Genomic DNA, 16,926 nt, shown 5'->3' on the forward strand with positions numbered 1-16,926 from the left:
TTTAGTCTCAAAAGACTGTGGTATCGCGCTCTGAAAGGTGGTTCTGGCACAGCGTCTAGTGTGGCTGAAAAGGCCAATCCAGGAGTGACAATCCCTTCCACACCGGGAGCAAGTGCAGTCTGACCCTGGTCTGTCTCCCTGGCTATGGGCCTTCCTTCTTTGCCTCTTAGCCTCAGACTGTTGGCAAAGTGTCTCTTCAAACTGGGAAAGGCCATGCTGCACAGCCTGCCTCCAAGCAGGCTGCACAGAGGCCAGGGTTTCCCACTTGTTGAGGTCCACTCCTAAGGCCTTCAGATCCCTCTTGCAGATGTCCTTGTATCGCAGCTGTGGTCTACCTGTAGGGCGCTTTCCTTGCACGAGTTCTCCATAGAGGAGATCCTTTGGGATCTGGCCATCATCCATTCTCACGACATGAGCGAGCCAATGCAGGCGTCTCTGTTTCAGCAGTGCATACATGCTAGGGATTCCAGCACATTCCAGGACTGTATTGTTTGGAACTTTGTCCTGCCAGGTGATGCCGAGAATGCGTCGGAGGCAGCGCATGTGGAAAGTGTTCAGTTTCCTCTCCTGTTGTGAGCGAAGAGTCCATGACTTGCTGCAGTACAGAAGTGTACTCAGGACGCAAGCTCTGTAGACCTGGATCTTGGTATGTTCCGTCAGCTTCTTGTTGGACCAGACTCTCTTTGCGAGTCTGGAAAACGTGGTAGCTGCTTTGCCGATGCGTTTGTTTAGCTCGGTATCGAGAGAAAGAGAGAAGAGAAAGAATATAAGAATATTTATACACCTTTTTTTAAACAAAAAATGTTCACAAATCAGTTTACATAGCAAAATAAATATACTGCTGCTTTTGTGTCCCAGCTGGCTGCAGAGTTAGAATGCTATCCTCCTATCCTCTGTTGCAGTTGTCTCCACTGACTTCAATGGACAAAATAATGGGGACAGTGGGAGGGAGCATCAGACCTTTGCAGAGGAACTTGAGTGCCTCTGGGATTTGAAAAAGTCAACAGGTGTAGTTTGGTTGTGGTCCTCTAGATCAACATACATCAACCCAATTTAGTTAATGCCTTGTAAAGCATGTTTAGGACCCTGGGAATGAACCAAACAAGGGATTTTCATGGTGGAGTCAAAGAGCATAAGGCATGTGGCAGTGGTCAAACAGGCAAGAACTAGTGCATTGTGAGATGATTCAATATGAACATCTAATTTGCTACTTCTCTACCATCCATTCTTTTTCTTTTTGCTTGACAAGTTAGAGACTTGTTGGTTATTTATGTCTGTAGATTATGTTAGTTCCAAGTAAGGTTTTTTTAGACTGGGGATCAATTTAGGGAATTAACTGTAAATCAGGTTCACTAAGGGCCTAATCCTAAATACTTCCAGTGTTGGCACTGAGCCCCAGCACTGGTGCTGGGTGCCATAAACATGCCATAAAGCACGTTTATGGCACTCGGTGAGTAGAGAGTGCTGGGGTTGGGCCTGCACCAGCCATGCACTTGGCCCAGCACTGACAGGAGGAGGATGCGCCACCACCAGGAGTAAGTGCACTGCCAGGCAGCAGTGTAGCCACTGGGGGGAGGGGGTGGGATGGGAGGAGGAACCAGGGTGGGAGAGAGAGTCTCTGCCATATCATGAACTCCATGTCTGAAAAGCCCAGCATGGAGTATCAAGTCTGCATTGGCAAAATATCTGATGCAGACTTGGGGCTTTCCCTGGGGGATGGGGATGAAAGGAGACTCCAGTGCCCACTGGATACAGTGGTAGCTACTTTGGCACTGCTGCTCCAGCAGACACCGGGAAGCTTAGGATGGGGCTGTAGTTCTCCTTATAATAAGGAAAATAATACATAAATGCTTCTAGAAGTCTGAGGTAGGCAGACATTGGCAGAGGAGATGCAAATACCTTCCTCATCATCTCACCTTCAATTTATCTGTGTCTTGATTGGCTAGGAGGTGGACTTGCTTTTTTCATCCTCTTGCAGTCTGTACCACAGTGTGCTGCTGTACTATTGTCTGACATGACTAGGGGAAACACATCAATCTTCTATTTGTCAGATGTGTTTTGCTTCCCTAGACCTCACCTTAGATCACACCAGAGAGGGGAGGAGATGAGCTTTTTCAGACCCTAACTGTGTTCATTAGCTATACCTTCTTCAATGGTCTCAGTGTAGAATATGAAAAAACAGATAAGTGATGTTGGCTGGAGTCTGTGAAGGCATCTTCATAGCCAAATTGTCGTTTTCTGCCTTGGTTTTGTTAAGGTGAGTATTAGCTCCAATGGAGTCATGATACTTCCTTGTCAACATTAACCATTTAATTGTTTTCAGGCTATGAAGAGGAAAAAGATTGGGAGAAGTGGAAAAAGTGTTCAGAGGAACAAACTGTAGCAGGAAAAACAGACAGAGAATCAACCAAACAGTGGCATCACTAGAGAGGTGTGGACTGCACTGGGAGACACCGTGGGGGGAGGGGTGACACCAAAGGAGGGGAACTGCAGAGTGAAAGATGGAGGCCAGGTTGACCTGTAGGCCAGGACTACCTAGCAAGTAGACCTAGTAGACCTGGGACCTGTAGACTTTTCCGGCCAGTGCCACCCTCCCCCCCATCCTATTTTGTCCCACACTGGGTGACACCAACCTTAGTGATGCCACTGAAAAAGAACAAGAAATTCAGTTTTAAGTTAACAGAGGCCTAAATGAAGCACGGCCTCCGACAGCAATAAATTACACTAGTGCAGTGTTATTCAAACTGTGAGGCGTGACTCCTTAGGGAGACTGCAGCGATACAGTCACACCCCTGGGCAGAATACAAGCCTGTCTTCTGTGCTTTTTTTTTAAAACAGAAGAAACAGGAGTTGCTCAGCTGCTGCCTCCGAGACTGTCTGTGAGAGTGGCTGCTGCCGCCTCGCCCTCTTCTCCCTCTACTCCAAGGCTGCCGCCTTCTGTGTTTGCTGCATGTTGTTTCCAAAGCTCTTTGACTCCAACCCCCATCTGGCAAGTAACGAGCATGCTCATTTTGCAGTCCTTGTCCTTGCTGACCATCAGAAAGAAACCCTCCTTGATCCTTGTCTGGTTGGTTCCTAGTTCCCAGCCTGGGATCACTTCTCATCAAAGTGAAATCTCTCTTTTCAACCCCCTCCCTCTTCCACTCCCCCCTTTCAATCTCCAAACCTTCCTGCTTTCCTCCCCCTCCCCAAATAAAACACTTCCCAGGGGTCTTAAAGTTGTTTCCATGCAGTTGGCAAAGGGGGGGGGGGGAGAGAAGCACACACTTTACTTCACCAAGAGCAGAAAAAGGGAACGGTTTTTAAAGTGATTTATTAATCTTGTTGTTTGACTGAAGAGGAGAGGCTGTATTTTTAAAGTGATGAATCTTGCTGTTTGAAGGGAATACTTATCAGCCATTGATGAAATGATTGCCAGCCCAATCCTATCCACACTTTCCTGGGAGTAAGCCCCATTGACTCTAATGGGACTTACTTCTGAGTAGGCATGCGTAGGATTGGGCTGTGCACCTCCTAGTATAGGAGACAAATCAGCTTCCTAACCAAACCCTTATCAGCTCTGATATATTTTCATGGTCTATTTTTGTTTTCCCCACCAGCTGCTGGAAAAATTTAATTTAATTAATAAAGGGTTCAATCCTATCCAAGGAGAATGGAAGAAATGACTAGTTGGATTGGGGTCAAATTGTTCACAAAGTTCATTTGATAAAACAATTGTATTGGTATGCTTACAAAGTTGAAAACATGAGTCTTCCTGGACCAGACAAAATCTACCTACTCCAGCATCCTGTCTCCAACAGTGATCAGCAGCTGATCATTTATAAAGCATGTATATTGCTGTGTATTAATAATATTTTTTTAAGATCTGTATTTAATTAATGATACGATTAATATAATTAATATTAATATAGTTAATATTTCTGGCCACTTCTTGTTTAATGATGTCACTTCCAACCCTCAGGAACATGATGGGAAGTCATGGCCAACAGCCATGTCAAGGGAGCCATGTCAACAGGTCAAGGGAGCCACTGGCTGGAAAAGTACCACTGCACTAGTGGCTATAATCAAGACACTGAAAAAATAGTTCAAAACAATAGTCCGTTATGGATGTGAGTAGAAAGGGGCCCATAAGCTATGTGTGGCAGAAGGAAGGATGATTCTAGGAAACCCAAAAGTAGTTCTGTGTTCTGTAGAAGATACCTATTCTATTGAGCCTCTCTTGCCATTCTATAGTACTCCTCAGGCTACACCAGACATTGCTTAGCTGGCAATTATTTTATCTAGGAAATAAAGGAAGAACTTGCAATCAGTAGAGTAGTAAGGAAGTTTCTTTTTTTCTACCCTGCAAGGTGATCCTTCTTCCTTGTACTAATAACATTCCTGTGCTGGCTTCTGGCAAGCAGCAAGGGCAATGCTATCAGCTATGCAGACCATGTGTTACTATGCTTGTTTAACTTCATATCCCTTTTACAGAGTTATAGAAAGTCATGTAACCATAAACAGTACGAATAACCTTGACACTGCATTTGAATAGGCAGCCGTAAAGAACTTCATGGCTTTTAAGAGCTTTGCAGCTTTCTGTAACAGACCTGAGAACCAGAAATTTTCACACTGGGCACTAGCTGAAGACAATGCCCAAGCTAAATTAATATTTTCCAATATTTGATAAATATAGGTTCACATGTTGTATTAAATAACGAAGTCCTTACACTGCAGTACTGAATAAGTTATATCGAGAAAGGCTCACCAACAGGCCACTGTAACTCAAAATACTTTGAACTACTTCAGAAAAAAAAGTTTCCTGTAATGTAAAAACCACATTTTGTATATTTAAACTCCTGAGATATTGTGGATTTCACACAGAAGCATCTGTAGAAAAACTGTCAGCTCCTGTATTGGGACCCAATGCACCCTGTTTTTTATAAGATCTTGTTCCTTTTGATTAAAGGAGGTGTGGCTGACATAGATGAAAGAGAAAATTACCAAGATTTTTTATATATGAGAAGAGTAAACAAGGTTTAGAAATAATGCAAAGGACAAAGCAACAGAACATTAGGTGAAGAACAGGAAGGACCAAAGTGTGGAGTCTGAAGGGCTTAAGAATTCATCAGCCAGTTGTAGTGGCATCTGTCATGATATGTAGCTGAACATACTTGAAGTTCTGCTTTCATCACATTTTACTTTCATAGCAAAACTCAGAAAGAGTTTAAGATATGTGTCCCACAGCTTCATGTGCTATTAGTCTGGCACATTATCACAAAGCCTGTAGCGCACAAAGAGGATAATGCAGATGCTTGCAAATAAACAGACATTCTTTTCCTGTTCCACAAACATGAACCTTGTCTGTAAGGTAAACTGCCTGGTCTGCAGTAATGCTGGAGTAGTGTGCTTGGGCAAGAGGAAGTTGTGCTAAAGTCACCAGCAAGTATGGACTGCACTGGTCAGAGGTGTCTTTGACAACATCCGATTGTCTAAAAAGCCACTATGCAGATTCACCCCTAGATATCCAGATGACTGGAAATGTTAGGACAGAGAAGTGAGTTAAGAGGACATCACTAGGAGATAGCAGATGAAATCACTGATGAGAGATGAAGTTTTAGAACATCAACTAACAGAAGAATACCAAAGACCAACAGCATTTATACAGTGCTTTCTCAAAGAGCTTCACATACTGTGCATTGTTTCAATCTTTCTTACAAATACCACCAGGACAGTAATAATGTTCCTGAATTTAAGGAGCATATGGAGACTGAGAGAGGGAGGCTTGTCTTACTGCTGAACTGAGACTGAAATCACATGTTCCCTGGCTCATAGCTTGTGCTCTTAACAAATATACTTCACCATGTCAAGAAGACAACTGCCTGGTTGAATGCACTAGCTCTTTTGTGCATTTCCTTTTTCTTAACTTAAAAAAAAATCATTTCAGCAGTCTTATAAGCTACTAGCTCTCCATAAAAAAGGAATATATTTCCTAATTTGTCTGAATAACAGAGAAATTGGTATAAGGTTGTCACTGTTTTTGCAGGGCTTTTGTGCCTTTGGCATCTGCATGCAAATCTGAAATAAATAGATGCAGAGCTTCCTGGCATGGAGCTGCAGTGATGGGGGTAAAGTTTCCCCTAATGAATATCCTCATTTAATGAAGCTGTTAAAGGCACAGGAGCCCTCAGATGAAAAACAAAACAAAACTGGTAACCTTAGATTAATGACGTATATTTATCATACCTTGGGACTGGAGATTCATTTGGGGAGATAATTTAATGTACAGTCAGAATAGACAGAGGTTGCCAAAGGATCTGTGGTGTGAAGAAAGAGGTGCAGATCAGTCTCCAAGCTTGCTGGAATCCATAACTTCATTATGTGGTTCAAAAGAAAGCGTAGTTGTGAAATACAATGTCTTTTTGCATTATATCGGAATGTGTGCATGAGTATGCATGCTTGTGGCCCTCTAGTGGTGCATTTTAAAACTGCAAAGCAAGTAAACTTCTATAAAGTTTACTGTTGGATATTTGCTGCTGAACTGTCAGGCCAGAGATGCCAAGTGAAACTTGCTACTAAGTCAGTTACAGAGCAATTCTAAGCATGACTCTTCAAAAGTAAGCCTCCTTTAGCTCAATGGAACCTATTCCCAGGAAAGTGTGTATAGGATTATAGCCATAGGTCATGCTGTTAGTCGTAGAAAAGGAAAATAATATTCATGATCAAAACTTAAGAATTTAGGAGCTGGGTGGAAGTGCCTGTGTTCATAAATTAAGAGACAACATTAAAAGGACTGAGAAGACTACTGACAGCTTCCCTGCATGTCTGTCTTGGACTGAGAGAGAGATATAGGAGCAAACTGCATTCTCCACCCTTATGAGTAGTCTTCATCTACATTTACAGACTTAACTAGTAGCTTAAGTTCAAGGAGAAGGCAAACCGGTATGATGTCACACACATTCAGGTTCCTGTTAAATATAAGAGGCATTTCTGTTGAACAAAGGCAAGCAACAGGACATATCTGATCCATTTTGTAGTATTTTTCTTTGGATAGAGATGGTGCTTCTCCAGGTTTCCACATTAATGGGAAAGTGAAGTACTGTACAGTATGCATATGTGAACTCTCATTGCCTAGAGCCACCTAGTGGTTAAGAGGAAGAGTTGCATGAAAGTCAAGATGAAATCAGTGGAACAGGGAACAAAACTGATGGGGTGGGCTGAGTGAAGGTATGTCTGGTGTTTCGTGTTTTCATCCATGAAAGCATTTTTGCACCAACTCTTGTAATGTAAATATTCCTTCATCTGTTCCAAATTAGTTTGACTACACCACACAAACAATATGAGAGGTTTTTGGGGAGCTTTAAACTTCATGGCTCCAATGCAGCTCCATCACATGCAACAGTTACAAATAGTCCTGTGATATGGTAAAGACAAAGAATTTTATCTATTGTGAGCTTTTATGGGCAACAGTGCACTCTATCACATGCAGGGATCTGATGAAGTAGGTTATAGTCCATGATAAGCTAAAAAATGTTATAGAGTTTCAGGTACCACAAGACATGTTGCCATTTTTTTTTTTTTGCAACAGACTAACCTGGCTGTCCTTTTGGATATAGCAACATTTGGCAGCTGATAGAGATGTGCAATCCCAATGGAATTTAACCAGTTCAGTGGGTTGCATCATAATGTAAATGCAAATGTATATCAAGACAAGTAGCTGCATTAGTGATATGCTTACATGTATGTCTGTGAAAATTTGCATGTGTGGATATGTGAGAGAAAGGAAGCATAGAAATACAAATATTTATCTAATGGCAATTTTATGGTTTGTATGTAATCACTTGGTAACGATATTTTAGGCTGCAATCCTATCCACACTTACTTGGGAGTAAGCACTATTGACTATAATAGGACTTACTTACATCTGAGTAGACACACGTAGGATTGGGATTTTATTACTGCAATAAGTGCTCTCAGAGTGGCTAACAAATACAAAGTGTTAAAAATAATCAGTTATAACAGTGACACAGAAGGTATAAAACTATAAATCAATAAAATCAATATCAGATTGATCAATTTGACAGATCAATAAAAATATGATCTGTCAAAAATTTTAAAGAGGCTAGGGAAAATAAAAAAGGCCTTTGTCAGGCACCAAAAACATTTAAAGATCAATGCCAGGCAGCCCCCCTTGGAAAAGTCATTCTAGAGGCAGGACACCACAACCAAAAATGCTCTTTCTCAGAAGATGGTCTTAGTTCATTTTGCTGAGTTATAAAGTTAGTTGCCATGTGCCAGTTCCTCAGGTTTCTAGGTTTCTACCACATATCTGTGGGGTAAAATTTTCCTCATCAACTGACAGATAGCTTATTAAGAGATTGCATGTTGTCTGTGTTGGTCTGTGGAACTCCTTGCCACAGGATGTAGTGATGATCGGACCTAGATGTAGTGATGATCAGGCCTAGATCGGGCTTTAAAAGGGGATTGGACAAACTTCTGGAGGAAAAATCTATCATGGGTTGCAAGCCATGATGTGTATGTGCAACCTCCTGATTTTAGAAATGGGCTATGTCAGATGCAAGGGAGGGCACCAGGATGCAGGTCTCTTGTTATCTGGTGTGCTCCCTGGGGCATTTGGTGGGCCGCTGTGAGATACAGGGAGCTGGACTAGATAGGCCTATAGCCTGATCCAGCAGCGCTGTTCTTATGTTCATGCATAATATGGTAAATGATAATCTGTTCAGTAAGTGATAATTGTTTTCAGTAAGCATGCAGGAGTAAAAATATCACTGACCATAAAAGAAGGGAATGAGAAGGACAGAAGAAACTAGAGTTGGAGATGGTTGATCATTTCCTTCAGAGAGTTCAAATCAATCTGAAAGAGGGATTGCTTCTTAGGGTCCAAGCATTCATCTCACTCTTGCCTTTGGTTAACAGTTTTGAATGTTTCTGTGTTTTTATTTTCCAAACCTGAATCTTCTACTTGATAGGATGTAACTGTGGGGGGAAAAAAATAGTAACATACAACATGGAACTGAAGCCTGTGTCTCAAACTATTTTCAGCTCTCTGAAAAACTATCATCTGTCACTGGCCTAACATTTTTTTGGTGTCTGCCTAAGCCTCCTTCATGAATTTTAGAGTGCAGTGGTAAGCAGGCAGGCCAGCAGGCCTATGTTGTATCCAGCACAAGTTTGGGGCCAAAACCAGTACAGCCCAAGGCAAGGGAAAACGTTTCCTTTACCCCGTGTTGCACTGCAGCAGCCCCAATGGTCTACTCGGATGTGTGCTACTTGATGAGGAGGCTCCAGGCTGCCCAGGAACAGGGTCAAGATCTGGTACAAGTGCCAGATCTTGCCCCACCCCCGTTCTCCTGTCTCCCACCCACAGGCCTGCCCACCACCCATCTCCCCCTGCACCGAAATGTCTCCTCTGCACACACACCCCAGACCCCCACGCTGGCGGTGCTAACCTCCCTCCCTCCATCACAGCACACATCCTCATGCCAGCCCAGCTGACACTTGAGGAGGTGCAAATGTGTTTTATGGCATGTTTGTGACCTTCCTGGGCTGGCACAAGGGAAATCTTCAGATTGCACTCTAGATCTGATACTTATCCCTTGTGTAGTTGCATTTTTATAAATTAAATTAGGCACCCTGAAGTTAATGAAATCATACCATTGAGTGAAGTACTTTTGAGCACACAGAAGCATTATATAAATACTATTATTATTCTCTATACTCAATACCAGTTTCCGTGGTTCTCATAGACAGTCTTTCCTGCAAAATAAATGTGAGAACATACTTGCATGACTCATAGAATAATCTTCTGGAAATGAGTGCTGATTCCCAGAGGGATGGCAACTGTAGGACAGAACTGCACAAAGTTACACTTGAACACTCAGGTGTTTTTATCTATTAAGAAATAAATATTAAACACATCAGATATAGCTACATCACATAGGCCAGTCACTTCTCACAGCTTAACTTGTATGGTTTTTGTGAGGATAAAAAGGAATTGAGGAAATGACATGTCTGACACTTGGGGCACAATCCTAAGCACCTCTTTGGCTGGCACAAGTCCCTTGCGCCAGCTGAAGAGTGTTGCAAAAGTGCCGTAAAGCACTTTTGTATCACTCTTGAGGGAGATTGGCTGGCGCACGGATATGTGCCAGCCTCCCCAACATGGGCCTGGACTGGGTGAGTTTGTGTCAGTCAAGCTTGGCCAGTGTAGGAGTTGGGGGGGCATGGGGAGGGTGGAGAGGAGGTGGGAGGGAGGCATTTCAGGGCAGGGGAGGTGGGTGGCAGGTGTTCCCAGGGGGGAGTAGGAGGCAGAGCTAGGATCCAGCACTTATGCTGGATTGGAGCCCATAACTGGGCGGCCCGGGTCAGTCCTGGGCTGCGCAGATTTGTGCCACTGATTTAGGTGTCGCAGATTCGAGTAGATCAGTTGGGGCTGTGGCTCTCCTGAGGTCAGCCAGTGGATTGGAAGGAAGTGATATCCAAGGAGCATCTGCTCAGTGCTGTTGGTTATAATCCCAATGACAGGCTCACTGGATTTATGTGATTGGCTGAAAATAGCCTAACACCTCCTGGCAACTTCAGCAGTAATTGGCTGAAAGTTTTGATAATTCTGTAATGAGAAGGAATCAAAGCTTCTCAGCTAATTCCTGCAGAGAAGAAAGACCAAAACAATTGGAAGAAGCAGTGATGTCTCTAGGGTTTGTGTCACCTGGTGAGGGAGGCCAGTGTGTCACTCGCATGATGGACCTCCTCCCATGAAGTGAGCGGGGCAGCACACGGGCAGTGTACCACCATGCCACCCACTCTGGTTTTTTTTGGCTATAACTTTTGGTAGGCTGTGCTTTTTCAGGCTGTGTTCAGAAGAATACTTACAGCCCAGTCCTACTGTATATGTCCACCCAGAATAAGTGGCATTGAATAGGGCTTATGCTCACGTAAGTGAGTGTAGGATTGCAGTCTTACTAAGAAGCAAAGACTCCTAAGGAAAGGCAGTTGGAGGAGCATTGTGCACATCCTTCCTACATTGACCTCAAGTGGGGCACAGGCAGTTATCTCACCTCTAGTTCACTGTTCCTCAATCTTTGTCCCCCGCTTTGCACAGTCCACCTATTGGAACTACCATCAGAAGTTACTTCCAAACTGGGAGGCCAGATGCAATGCAACAAACACCTGTAAGAAACGGGGTGGGGGTGGGGAGGGCTTTTTGAGCTTGCTGGAGCTCTGCCCCCTGAGCTGAGCCTCCTACTGCTGCTTGTCATTTTGCCTTGCTGGTCTCACTACTAGGCCGCAGAGGTCTGAGGGTCCTGCGAATACCACCGGACGCCACCTCAGGTACCACTGGTGGTAGGAGTACCACCGGTTGAGAAACATTGCTCTCGTTGTGATAGGAGACACTCTGCCTGCTAGGATTCCCCTTGCGCTGCCCTGCCCCTGTCCTTTGCGTGTGAGCCCCCACCCCGCCCAGCGGAGTCATCAGAGGGTTAAGCTGTCAGCGCTCTCGCGTTGAACAGGTGTCAAAGGCGCCTCCATCTAGCCGCAGATTGAAATCAAATTCTTTGCCGTATCAAAAGATAAATTACCCAGGCGATTCCCGCCTCATCCCACTCATCAGGCCAGCGCCAGACGGCCAGCAATTTTTTTTTTTTAATGTGCTAACGACCTAATCAAGCAATCAAGTCGGAGAAGATTGCGGAGTGACCCTCGAGCATCCATCTGCCAGCGAGCCCCGCCATTCATTTCCCTCCCGCCAGGGACCGCGGCGGCTGCTTTCCCTCGAAAGGGGGGGGGGGGGCTTGGAAAAAAGGATCCGAAACAAATTAACACCCCATTTTCCAGCCTAATTAGTTAAATGAGAAAAAGCTGGTGGCGTGAGCGGGGGGGGGGCGCCTGCCTGGTGCAGGAGCGAGCGGACGACTTCCGCACCACCGCGGCATTAATTAGCGCGGGTCAATGGCGCCGATCCCCGGGGAACAGCCGCTTTAATTTCCCGTGATATTTCAGTGCCTGAGGCCCATCGATTCAAACTGAAATTAACTTATTTTTCAATCAGGCCGGGCTGCCCCTGGGGCCGGCGCTTCCTTTGCCTCCTCCTGAATAGCGCGCCAGCAATTTTTCATCTCCAAGCTGATGCCTCGGGAAGGGGAAGGAGCAAGTGCGCTAATAGATTTCTGCCTGGCAGGCTCGCCTCTGCCGCGGCCCTCTCCTGCCGGTGGGTGGGGGTGCCTGGGCTTCAACGGGGGTCAGAAGGTGGGGTGCCAGCGCGCCCAGACCTTTAACCATCGTGCAGCTTTTTAGACCCTTCCATGTTGAGCTGCACCTGCCCAAATTCCCTCTTCTACACGATGGTTAAAGGTCTGGGCACGCCTGGTAGTCTCTCCACTGCACTGACCTGCACTGCTTCGACCTCCAGAAGCCTTTCTTGTGTTCCACTCCAGCATATCTCTCTCTCTCTCTCTCTCTCTCTGTAACACCACTTAAATAATGAAAGAGAAAATCCCTGACAAGAGATCCAGAAGCCACTAGCCCAGAGAGTAATAGGAAATTAATTATAGTCTTCTACTGAACCATGAGACACACGGACAGGGCACTGCCACTGCCACAGGAAAGTGGAAATGCATGCGCAATCTGAAGCAGTGGGGAGGTGCATTTGCTCTAGGCCCCCTGGTAATAATATTTCCATGCCTTGATTACGCTTGGGCAGAGTCACTGGGGGTTTCATTGGGGACCAGATCCTGCCTGTGGGCCACAACAGCTGTTACTAGTTTGGAGCTAATGTATGTGCCTTGTGGAGGAAAGAGCAGTCTGGCTGAAACATAGACATCAATTTCTAATCACTTGATTGCTCAGTTACTGGCCACAGAATGTGTGAACTGATGCCACTGAAAAGCAGGGGTTTGGAGGTGATGTTCAAGTTCCTTCTCTGATGTTATTTGTGTGTTTTTTGTTAGAAATGAGGTACTGTAGTTCACAGAGTTTGTTAAGCAGAAGGGGGAAGGGAGTGCATCATTAAAAAAAAAAGAAAAGACTTTTTTGGTCCAGGGCTCAGCACTGAAGCATCTTTTGAATACAATTCTCAGGGCTAGAATAGTGGAGGAATTAAAAGAGCATCTTGGATCATGAGCAGAATTAATTTATCCATATGAGTACCACAGCCAGCCAGAGCTGTAGCTGCGGGGGGGGGGGGGCCAGGAGGGGTTCCCCCCCACCAGCAGTTTGCCCCCTCTAGAATTTTTTCCAACCCTGTCCTCTTTCTGTCTAGTCAGTTGGGCATGATTTGAAGCCACTTCTGCAACCTTTTTCATGCACAGGAGAAAAGAGGGCTTGGTGCTTCTGGCAGGAATGGGAGGGGGAGAGAGAGAGTGCATGTGTGTAGAGTGAGTAAAACAGGGTCCTAGAGGGCTCCTTGGAAGTTATGACCTCAGGTCATCCTGCCCCTATCCAGAGCACATGGAGAGCTGGTCTGGTCAAGAGAAGCTACAAGGAAGGTAGGGAGAGATTTCTACTTGTACTGGCAGGGGGGATGGGGAGGGTGCTATTTCTTCTACTGTGGAACATGCTAATTACTGCAAGGTACTGCTGTGGAATTACTGCAAGGTACTGCGAGCTAAACAAACGCGTCGGTAAAGCAGCTACCACGTTTTCCAGACTCACAAAGAGAGTCTGGTCCAACAAGAAGCTGACGGAACATACCAAGATCCAGGTCTACAGAGCTTGCGTCCTGAGTACACTTCTGTACTGCAGCCAGTCATGGACTCTCCGCTCACAACAGGAGAGGAAACTGAACGCTTTCCACATGCGCTGCCTCCGAAACATTCTCGGCATCACCTGGCAGGACAAAGTTCTTAACAACACAGTCCTGGAATGTGCTGGAATCCCTAGCATGTATGCACTGCTGAAACAGAGACGCCTGTGTTGGCTTGGTCATGTCGTGAGAATGGATGATGGCCGAATCCCAAAGGATCTCCTCTATGGAGAACTCGTGCAAGGAAAGCGCCCTACAGGTAGACCACAGCTGTGATACAAGGACATCTGCAAGAGGGATCTGAAGGCCTTAGGAGTGGACCTCAACAAGTGGGAAACCCTGGCCTCTGAGCGGCCTGCTTGGAGGCAGGCTGTGCAGCATGGCCTTTCCCAGTTTGAAGAGACACTTGGCCAACAGTCTGAGGCTAAGAGGCAAAGAAGGAAGGCCCATAGCCAGGGAGACAGACCAGGGACAGACTGCACTTGCTCCTGGTGTGGAAGGGATTGTCACTCCTGGATTGGCCTTTTCAGCCATACTAGACGCTGTGCCAGAACCACCTTTCAGAGCGCGATACCATAGTCTTTCGAGACTGAAGGTTGCCAATAATACTGCTGTGGAGGTGCAGGGAGAAACGTTTCTGTTTGGAGACTTCATGGTGGGGTTTTTGCCTTTCATATATATTTTTAAAATTAATGGCTGCTGCTTGGGGACTGGGGAGGCCCTTTTTCTGGTGGAGAAAGTATGGAAAGCATTTGAGCTAAAGAGAACCAAGAACTTAAGTGGTAAAAAGGTAAAAGTAAGGTAAAAAGGTAAAAAGGTAAAAGGTAAAAAGGTAAAAGTAAAAAGCAGGGGCAGATCTGTGGGAGGCCATGGGTGCATAACCCCCCAACTGTCCTGCCAGCAGGGAAGGGCACCCACCAGAATGGAGAGCAAAATCGGCTTATCAGGGAAACACCCAATAGGTGGGTGGCGAGGAGATTGGTTGGAATGGGAGCCCGGGTCTAACCACCCAGCAAATAGCCACAGAGCTCAATCTAGAGCACAGGTCTACCCAAGCAGGGAGATATGGGCTCCAAGTCCAGCAAATAGCCACAGAGGCCTGAGGGAGGGCATGACTGAGACATACAAAATTATGTAGGGGATGGATGGAGTGGATAGAGAGAGATATTCTTTTCCCTATCACATAACACCATAACCAGGGACATCCACTAAAATTGAGTGTTGAAAGAGTTAGGACAGATAAAAGAAAATATTTCTTTACTCAGTGCGTAATTAGTCTGTGGAACTCTGTGCCATAGGAAGTGGTGATGGCATCTTACCTAGATGCCTTTAAGAGGGGATTGGACAAATTTCTGGAGGAAAAGCCCATCATGGGTTACGAATCACTCGTGATAGGTATGCGTGAGCTCCTGATTTTTGAAATAGATTACCTCAGAATGCCAGATGCAGGGGAGGGCAGCAGAATGCAGGTTTTGTCTTGCTGTCTTTTGTGCTCCCTGAAGCATTTGATGGGCCACTGTGAGATACAGGAAGCTGGACTGGATGGGCCTTTGGCCTGATCCAGCGGGGCTCTTTGTATGTTCTTATATAGGCTATAAGCTAAATCCGGAGCCCAAGTCTACCCAAGCAGGTAGACCTGGACTCCAAGTGGGAGCCCAGCTCCACCTGCCCAGCAAATAGCCACAGACGCTATAAGCTCAATTGGGAACCCAGGTATACCCAGCAGGTAGACCTGGGCTCCAAGTCCAGGTGGGAGCCCAGGTCTAGCCGCCCAGCAAATGTCCACAGAGGCAGTAAGCACAAGCAGGACCCCAAGTCTACACAGCAGGTAGGCCTGGATTTGAAGTCCAGGAGGGAGCCCAGGTTTATCCACCCAGCAAATAGCCACAGAGGTTATAAGCTCAATCAGGAATCCAGGTCTACCCGGCTGGTAGACCTGGTCTCCAAGTCCAGGCAGGAGCCCAGATCTCAAATCTTCTGTACTTTGCTTTTTCAAAGTAATGAATATTGTAAAAAACTAATGTTCCAATGTCATGACTGTATTTGACTTGCATATCTTTCCTTTTGCTTTTATGTAAAGTAAATACATTTTATTTTAGTATGTATCAATGCATCAGCAATGTGTCATTGGCTAATGAAAGGCTTTCAATACAAGCAAATACTACCTGCATCACAGTGATATGTTTTACTTTTGCAGGGATGCAAGCCTGTGTATTGCGCTGGTGTATAAAATGAAAGGATATTTTGCATGTTATTTCTAGGTAGACAAATACATTTTACATTGTGTTGAAAAGTGGCACAGAAATATTTTTAATAATGTACATCACTTGATCACTCAGATCCTTCATTGCTCTATTAAAGAAATATTCTGTTTGAATTGAATTCACATGTCATCACATTGCTCAATGCCTGTGATGCTTAACCTGTAACTATTGCTTCAGTAAAACACTGTCACATGCAGAGATCACATGATGAAATGCATTGTGAGAAATGGTGTTGCAGATGAAATCCTAGGAACTATGTGACTTGTGATGGCAGTACTTTCTGAAGTCACCACAACCACAGAAAATTTTGCAGGAGCACAGTTGTGTCATACTATTGCATGTGCATGGGCATGTCCTTGCTCTGTGGGTTGCACTCTGTTCCTGGCCAAGCAGAGGAGTGGAAAACAAGCTGGACTGCGAATAGTAAAATGCCTTCTGTCTCTGGAATAGCTTCCTGAGACAAGGACAGGCTGAGATGCGCCAACAGGAATAATTCATCTTGCTCTCATCAGGGCCCGGTTTAGGCCTCTCTTTTTCTACTAACTGGGTTGGTTGCATACAAGAGGGAGGGAAGTATTCCCTGCCTGTCCCCACCTTTGCCATGTTAAACACATCTCAACTCAGCCCCATATGTTGCAATGAGAAAGGGAGTACAGTAGACTCCCCACACTCTTGCTTCACTAATAGTAGTGGTAGCAGATGCAGCGTCAGAATAAATAATGTATAGAGGAGGTTGAGCCTGGAATCCTAATGTTATAAAAACAGGTGATTTGAGATCTTATTTAGACCAGAAAAAGAAAATCCCATTTGCCTTTTCCCCCTTAGGATCTAAGAAGTACAGTGCACAATGATTTTGAACCAGAACAAAGCTGGGTACAGTGCTTTTAAAGTCTTTATTAAAGTCTTTATTAAGATGTGCCA

The 16,926-nt window shown here is 45.1% G+C and overlaps 1 protein-coding gene across 1 annotated transcript in view; it reads left to right on the forward strand.

The window, feature by feature from the left end:
- VSX2 (visual system homeobox 2) overlaps window positions 1-16,926 on the forward strand; it is a 31,738-nt gene that overhangs the window by 10,817 nt on the left and 3,995 nt on the right. The gene's annotated exons all lie outside the window — the stretch shown is intronic.

Source organism: Tiliqua scincoides, chromosome 1 (genome assembly GCF_035046505.1).
Source record: "Tiliqua scincoides isolate rTilSci1 chromosome 1, rTilSci1.hap2, whole genome shotgun sequence".
Classification (NCBI taxonomy): domain Eukaryota; kingdom Metazoa; phylum Chordata; class Lepidosauria; order Squamata; family Scincidae; genus Tiliqua; species Tiliqua scincoides.